This window comes from Littorina saxatilis, unplaced genomic scaffold, assembly GCF_037325665.1.
Source record: "Littorina saxatilis isolate snail1 unplaced genomic scaffold, US_GU_Lsax_2.0 scaffold_1447, whole genome shotgun sequence".
In the NCBI taxonomy this organism is placed as follows: Eukaryota; Metazoa; Mollusca; class Gastropoda; order Littorinimorpha; family Littorinidae; genus Littorina; species Littorina saxatilis.
Genome location: NW_027129143.1, coordinates 1,454 through 8,726, shown reverse-complemented (window position 1 = coordinate 8,726; position 7,273 = coordinate 1,454). Strand labels below are relative to the sequence as shown.

The 7,273-nt window shown below is 43.2% G+C and overlaps 1 long non-coding RNA gene across 1 annotated transcript; it reads left to right on the top strand.

The window, feature by feature from the left end:
- The first annotated feature begins 5,444 nt into the window (after positions 1 to 5,444).
- On the top strand, positions 5,445 to 7,016 carry LOC138957425 (uncharacterized). The gene is made up of 2 exons (XR_011453025.1): positions 5,445 to 5,856; positions 6,901 to 7,016. It is a non-coding gene; the product is annotated as an uncharacterized lncRNA (long non-coding RNA).
- Positions 7,017 to 7,273: the final 257 nt, after the last annotated feature.

Below are 7,273 nucleotides of genomic sequence, written 5' to 3'. Positions count from 1 at the left end.
TGCAAGATGTGAATCGCTTAAGGTGTGGTATATGATCAAAACTATACAAAAAAGGGTAGCACCAAGCAGAAAATAAGTCGAGCACTGACGAGATTATCTGCTCTTAGTTATCCTTAATTGGTGGGTCTTTATCAGTTGGAAATTAACTGAGTAAATCCCGGCTTGGCCCCCATGTGTCACGTTTCAATATATCACTTAAGGTGATTATGAACCGGTTAATTACTACTAATTAACTAACCACACCACGATCCACTCTCGCAGTCATGCAATTAAATAGAGTCAACAAAAGTATAAGTTTCAGACGCCTGTTTATGTATAAACTCGCCACCTCCCTCGAGCCTTCACTCAAAATATGTTCCTTTTACGTTCTCAACACGTAAAAAACCCGTGATCACTGACAAAATGCCAGTAGTATATAGAAAATTATAGTAACACGCTGATCCCGTGTAAATACAGTCAAATGAGAATGTTCTGTTCAAAAAGCTCTAGTTCATGCAGGGGTCACACACCCCACGTTGTCACTACTCCAATGAAATCACAGATAAGAAAAGACAACGGTGGTCAACGGGGTGCGTAAGACACGGTGCACTTAGCTTTCTTTCTGTATGCTGGTTAGCCGGTATGCTGGTTAGCCGGGTTGCTGGTTAGCCGGTTTGCTGGTTAGCCGGTTCGCTGGTTAGCCGGTTCGCTGGTTAGCCGGTTCGCTGGTTAGCCGGTCTGCTGGTTAGCCGGTTAGCGTAGCTTCCTCAGGTCCCAGCTCCAACGTCTGCAGCTAGCAGTGTCCCGCCAAAGGCAGCCGTGCAGCAGTTACAGGAACACGAAACGAAACGAAGGCTGCAAACAGAAAGCATCGGTGCACTAAACATGTCTGCTACCCCTCACCCACCACCTTAAAACGTGTCATCTTTAAATACCTCATCGAGCACGTGGGCCTGCACAAAACGGACTTTTTACAACAACAAAACAGTCATTTTCCGTCCTTCTCTCCCTATCTGCAAAAACCATATACAGATTAGTATTTTAGCGTCACAGAGAGTAAATTATGCGCTAACCTGGAAAGAACAACAGAGAGTATTTCATTCCACAACACAGACTCATCAACAGCGTTAAATAATGATTTATTACCTCAAAAGCCTATGATTGTACTCTCATGGAAGCAAAATCCGCCTCCTCCCTGGAACAGCCTCTGTTCGTCAACAGTGACCAAAAACCTCCAGAACCCCTTGTCGAATCCTTATGCGAAAGCCATCGCCGACGAAGGAATGTTGACGACTTGTCCTCAGCAAAATATGTGGCAGTGAGAAGGAATAACTAGTGGAAGCTCCCCTAGAGTGCCGAATACAATATTCGGTGAAAAACCATCATACTCTAGAAACTGTGTATTAGATCCTTCCCCTTCTGCCGCTGGGTGTCAAGTGCCCGTCCTTGTGTCTCTGTCAGACAACCTAGCCAATAACACGTGACTGACCTTGTCACAAAACCAGTCCAGCTATACACAATTCTGCCTCCCAAGCAGAAAAAAGACACGAGAAACTCAATCCGTGAAAATCCCGTGCGCGCTGTCAGCGAAAAACCGTCAGCCCTATGACAGCAGAAACCCCCACTGTGAAACTCGTGCGCTACAAAACATCCGTGCTCGTTGAGCACTGTCAGCAAACTCTGCTGTAGCCCAATATCACGTACAGGCGCTTTCTATCATAATCGACCAAGAACAGGCACTCCACCGAGTGACACTTTCCTGGTCTCTGTCACCCGATCGTGACAGTTAGAAAGAAACAAAGAAAGAAACAATGAAAAAAAGAAACAAGTCGCGTAAGGCGAAAATACAATATTTAGTCAAGTAGCTGCCCTTTTTCAGCAAGACCGTATACTCGTAGCATCGTCAGTCCACCGCTCATGGCAAAGGCAGTGAAATTGACAAGAAGAGCGGGGTAGTAGTTGCGCTAAGAAGGATAGCACGCTTTTCTGTACCTCTCTTTGTTTTAACTTTCTGAGCGTGTTTTTAATCCAAACATATCATATCTATATGTTTTTGGAATCAGGAACCGACAAGGAATAAGATGAAAGTGTTTTTAAATTGATTTCGAAAAAAAAAATTTGATAATAATTTTTATATATTTAATTTTCAGAGCTTGTTTTTAATCCAAATATAACATATTTATATGTTTTTGGAATCAGCAAATGATGGAGAATAAGATAAACGTAAATTTGGATCGTTTTATACATTTTTATTTTTTTTTACAATTTTCCGATTTTTAATGACCAAAGTCATTAATTAATTTTTAAGCCACCAAGCTGAAATGCAATACCGAACCCCGGGCTTCGTCGAAGATTACTTGACCAAAATTTCAACCAATTTGGTTGAAAAATGAGGGCGTGACATTGCCGCCTCAACTTTCACGAAAAGCCGGATATGACGTCATCAAAGACATTTATAAAAAAAATGAAAAAAACATTCGGGGATTTCATACCCAGGAACTCTCATGTCAAATTTCATAAAGATCGTTCCAGTAGTTTAGTCTGAATCGCTCTACACAGACACACAGACACACGCACATACACCATACCCTCGTTTCGATTCCCCCTCGATGTTAAAATATTTAGTCAAAACTTGACTAAATATAAAAAGAAAGGGTAATGAAGTAAGTAAGCAAAAGAGACGAAGAGGTCAAAAAGGAAACGGTGGATGCAATCAGGGTTCGAAAAACAGAGCAAGTTAAACTACAGGTAGATTTACAAACAACAGGGAAAATGTCAGGTAACAGGATCTTCAAAGGTGTGTGTGTGTGTGTGTGTGTGAGTGAGAGGATGTGGGTGTGTTTGTGTGTGTGTACGTGTGTGTGTAAGTGTGCGTGTGTGTAAGTGTGTGTGAGTGGCAGGGTGGGGGTGGGTGGTAGAGGCGGTAAGTACTGGATTGTGAGGTAGGCCTACAGGAAAATGACGACACGCAAGATATAACAATCAGCCAACACTGAGAACATGGTCTCCAGGGGAGGCAACACCTTGCTGTAATTCACAAGGTAATAGACAACGGTTGATTCCCTTGTCATTTCTAGAAAATAGCCAAGTACAGTACGAACCTTCGACATTAGCGGATGTCAAGGGGCTAAGTAGACGCTTTTAGAATAAATCCACACACACACACAAACACGCGCGCGCGCGCACGCACGCACGCCCGTACGCACACACACGCACACACACGCACACACACACACACATACACACACTCACACACACACATATACACACACACACACACACACACACACACACACACACACACACACACACATCTGAAAGAAAGAATACAATCGTCACGGGTACGGGTGCATTTGCGCTATCAAGCTGACAGAGAGTAAGGGCTATAGAGACAGACAGAGAGTAAGGGCTATAGAGACAGACAGAGAGTGAGGGCTATAGAGACAGACAGAGAGTGAGGGCTATAGAGACAGACAGAGAGTGAGGGCTATAGAGACAGACAGAGAGTAAGGGCTATAGAGACAGACAGAGAGTGAGGGCTATAGAGACGGGGCGGGGATATAGCTCAGTTGGTAGCGCGCTGGATTTGTATTCAGTTGGCCGCTGTCAGCGTGAGTTCGATCCCAGGTTCGGCGGAAATTTATTTCAGAGTCAACTTTGTGGGCAGACTCTCTTCGGTGTCCGAACTCCCCCCCCCCCCCCCCCCCCCCCCGTGTACACTACATTGGGTGTGCACGTTAAAGATCCCACGATTGACAAAAGGGTCTTTCCTGGCAAAATTGCTTAGGCACAGTTAATAATTGTCTACCTATACCCGTGTCACTTGGAATAATAGGCCGTGAAAGGTAAATATGCGCCGAAATGGCTGCAATTACTGGCCGTATAAAATTTCATCTCACACGGCATCACTGCAGAGCGCCTAGAACTGTACCCACGGAATATGCGCGATATAAGCGTCATTGATTGATTGATTGATAGAGACAGACAGAGAGTGAGGGCTATAGAGACAGACAGAGAGTAAGGGCTATAGAGACAGACAGAGAGTGAGGGCTATAGAGACAGACAGAGAGTAAGGGCTATAGAGACAGACAGAGAGTAAGAGCTATAGAGACAGACAGAGAGTGAGGGCTATAGAGACAGACAGAGAGTAAGGGATATAGAGACAGACAGAGAGTAAGGGCTATAGAGACAGACAGAGAGTAAGGGCTATAGAGACAGACAGAGAGTGAGGGCTATAGAGATAGACAGAGAGTAAGGGCTATAGAGATAGACAGAGAGTGAGGGCTATAGAGACAGACAGAGAGTAAGGGCTATAGAGACAGACAGAGAGTGAGGGCTATAGAGACAGACAGAGAGTGAGGGCTATAGAGACAGACAGAGAGTGAGGGCTATAGAGACAGACAGAGAGTAAGGGCTATAGAGACAGACAGAGAGTAAGGGCTATAGAGACAGAAAGAGAGTAAGGGCTATAGATACAGACAGAGAGTGAGGGCTATAGAGACAGACAGGGAGTGAGGGCTATAGAGATAGACAGAGAGTGAGGGCTATAGAGATAGACAGAGAGTAAGGGCTATAGAGATAGACAGAGAGTGAGGGCTATAGAGACAGACAGAGAGTAAGGGCTATAGAGACAGACATAGAGTAAGGGCTATAGAGATAGACAGAGAGTAAGGGCTATAGAGATAGACAGAGAGTGAGGGCTATAGAGACAGACAGAGAGTGAGGGCTATAGAGACAGACAGAGAGTAAGGGCTATGGAGACAGACAGAGAGTGAGGGCTATAGAGACAGACAGAGAGTGAGGGCTATAGAGACAGACAGAGAGTGAGGGCTATAGAGACAGACAGAGAGTGAGGGCTATAGAGACAGACAGAGAGTGAGGGCTATAGAGACAGACATAGAGTGAGGGCTATAGAGACAGACATAGAGTAAGGGCTATAGAGACAGACAGAGAGTGAGGGCTATACAGACAGACAGAGAGTAAGGGCTATGGAGACAGACCGAGAGTAAGGGCTATAGAGACAGACAGAGAGTGAGGGCTATAGAGACAGACCTCACCAACAAACCATTTCTGCCGGGAACGCTCCAAAATACAAAGGTCATTTCTGTATTGGCTTCAAAAACGTTCATTTAAATCTTTTAAATGAAGTTGATTAATTTAAATAATTTAAATAACCATGAGATAACCAATCCCTTGTGTTATCACAGAGCAGATGGTCAAGTTCAAGAACAGTGACCTTGCTTAACTCTCACATTGAACAGTGACCTTGATTAACTCTCACAGTGAACAGTGACCTTGATTACCTCTCACAGTGAACAGTGACCTTGCTTAACTCTCACAGTGAACAGTGACCTTGATTAACTCTCACAGTGAACTGTGACCTTGATTATCTCTCACAGTGAACAGTGACCTTGCTTAAATCTCACAGTGAACAGTGACCTTGCTTAACTCTCACAGTGAACAGTGTAGCAATGCCAAAGCACCTACCACTGCAGGGCGAAATTTACACTTATTTCCACCAACTCACTCCAATGATGAAATACTGCTAGTTTGATAGCATTTGCATGAAGGCTTAATGAAAAGAAGTTTTCAATAAAGGTTTAAAGTACACAGTTGTGAAGTTTGTTGTGTATCCGTGTTGTTTTCGCTGTGAAATTGTTTGCCGAGCATAAAAATGCGATCGTGTTGGGGCCGCCATGAAACGGCACGCTCAAGTCGTCTGCACCGGAATCGGGTTCCGTTTTCAAACTCGCTTTACGTCGTTGTTTGTCATTGGATCGACTTTCTGTAAAGCCAGCCAATCAGAGAAAAGATTGCTCTTTCGTTCGGCTACCGTTATACCGTTCCGGTCTTCTTGTAAAGAGCAGAAAAATGGCGGTGAGTGTTACACTTCATGTTAGTTGAAGAATCATGGTATTTATGCTATTAGTATCATTACATAACGGATATATTCCGATTCCTTATTATCTTATCTGTTTAGAGCTATGAATTTTATTTGTGGATGATTAATACAACGCCCGGAATATTAATTTGCATCGAGTCACCCCCTCCTCTCGATCGTACTTTTTTGTCATTTTGCTTCAGGCAGCCTTTGCGGCCTTGTACTGCACAACAATGCGACTTGCAAGATTGGAGTTCTAGATTCTGGTTCCAATATTTTCCAGTGTAGTTCATGTTAGTAACTGGTTTTCTGTTCTGATCGCAGTACTTTGAATAGATCAAGATTTGCGGAAAAAGAATGTGAAGAATCATTGAAACTAGAATCGTTCTGACAGTTTGGGCGAGTCCACAGTGAACACACTCCTAATCTCAACGATCTATTTTTAGAACCGGGTCGTTACGATGCCGAGGCTTTGCACTTGGAATGTTCCACAAGGGAGAGCAGGTTTGATGTGCTTCACAGCTCCACTCTAGTCATCATTTTGATTCCTTTGTTGTTGCTCAGAAAACTAACTTATATTTGTTTGGCCAAGATAAAAATGTGTTTTTATGATTTACAAGAAAATGAAAGCTTTGGTATTATTATTATTGTGTCTCTCTCTCTCTCTCTCTCTCTCTCTCTCTCTCTCTCTCTCTCTCTCTCTCTCTCTCTCTCTCTCTCTCTCTCTCTCTCTCTCTCTCTCTCTCCGCCAAGTTGGATGTTTTGAGACAACTGACAATGCTATCCTGATGGCGAAAATGCGAATTACTCGCATGAAGGCAAAACTGAAGACTTTGAGGAAACAAAAGAAAAACATTTTTGAATTCTCCTTTCCGTGCTTTCCAGCCTTCCACACAATGTGCGTCAGCTGCTCATCCTCACTCACTGCCACAAGTCATATTGAAGTAAAATAAGTTGGGCTACAATAATTGACTACACATAAGTACTTATTCATCTACATATTTTGTTCATAAAGCAGATTTTGCATTTGTATGTTTCAGGCATGGGAACAGGAAGCGGCTTGTGAGCTGCCGGACGCCGCCACAGCCGAAGATTCGAAATATTTTTTTAGTTGACATGTCTATGATGTCGGTCAATAAACCAATGTAATTGTAAACGATGTAGTTGTTTGACTTTCAGTTTATGGTTTACATTATATTGATTTTGTGCATTCTTTCCAATCTTGATCCATGCCGTAAAGAATCTCTCACACTCTCAGTCAGTCACTCGGTAACATGCATGCACATGCACAAATATATCATATACAAAACAAGTAAATGCCAGTTACATATTTAGTTACATCCATTAGGGCATTAACACATTGCAGGTACAGAACTGATCAGATCTCACTTTACATTTTTAAAATCTGATGAT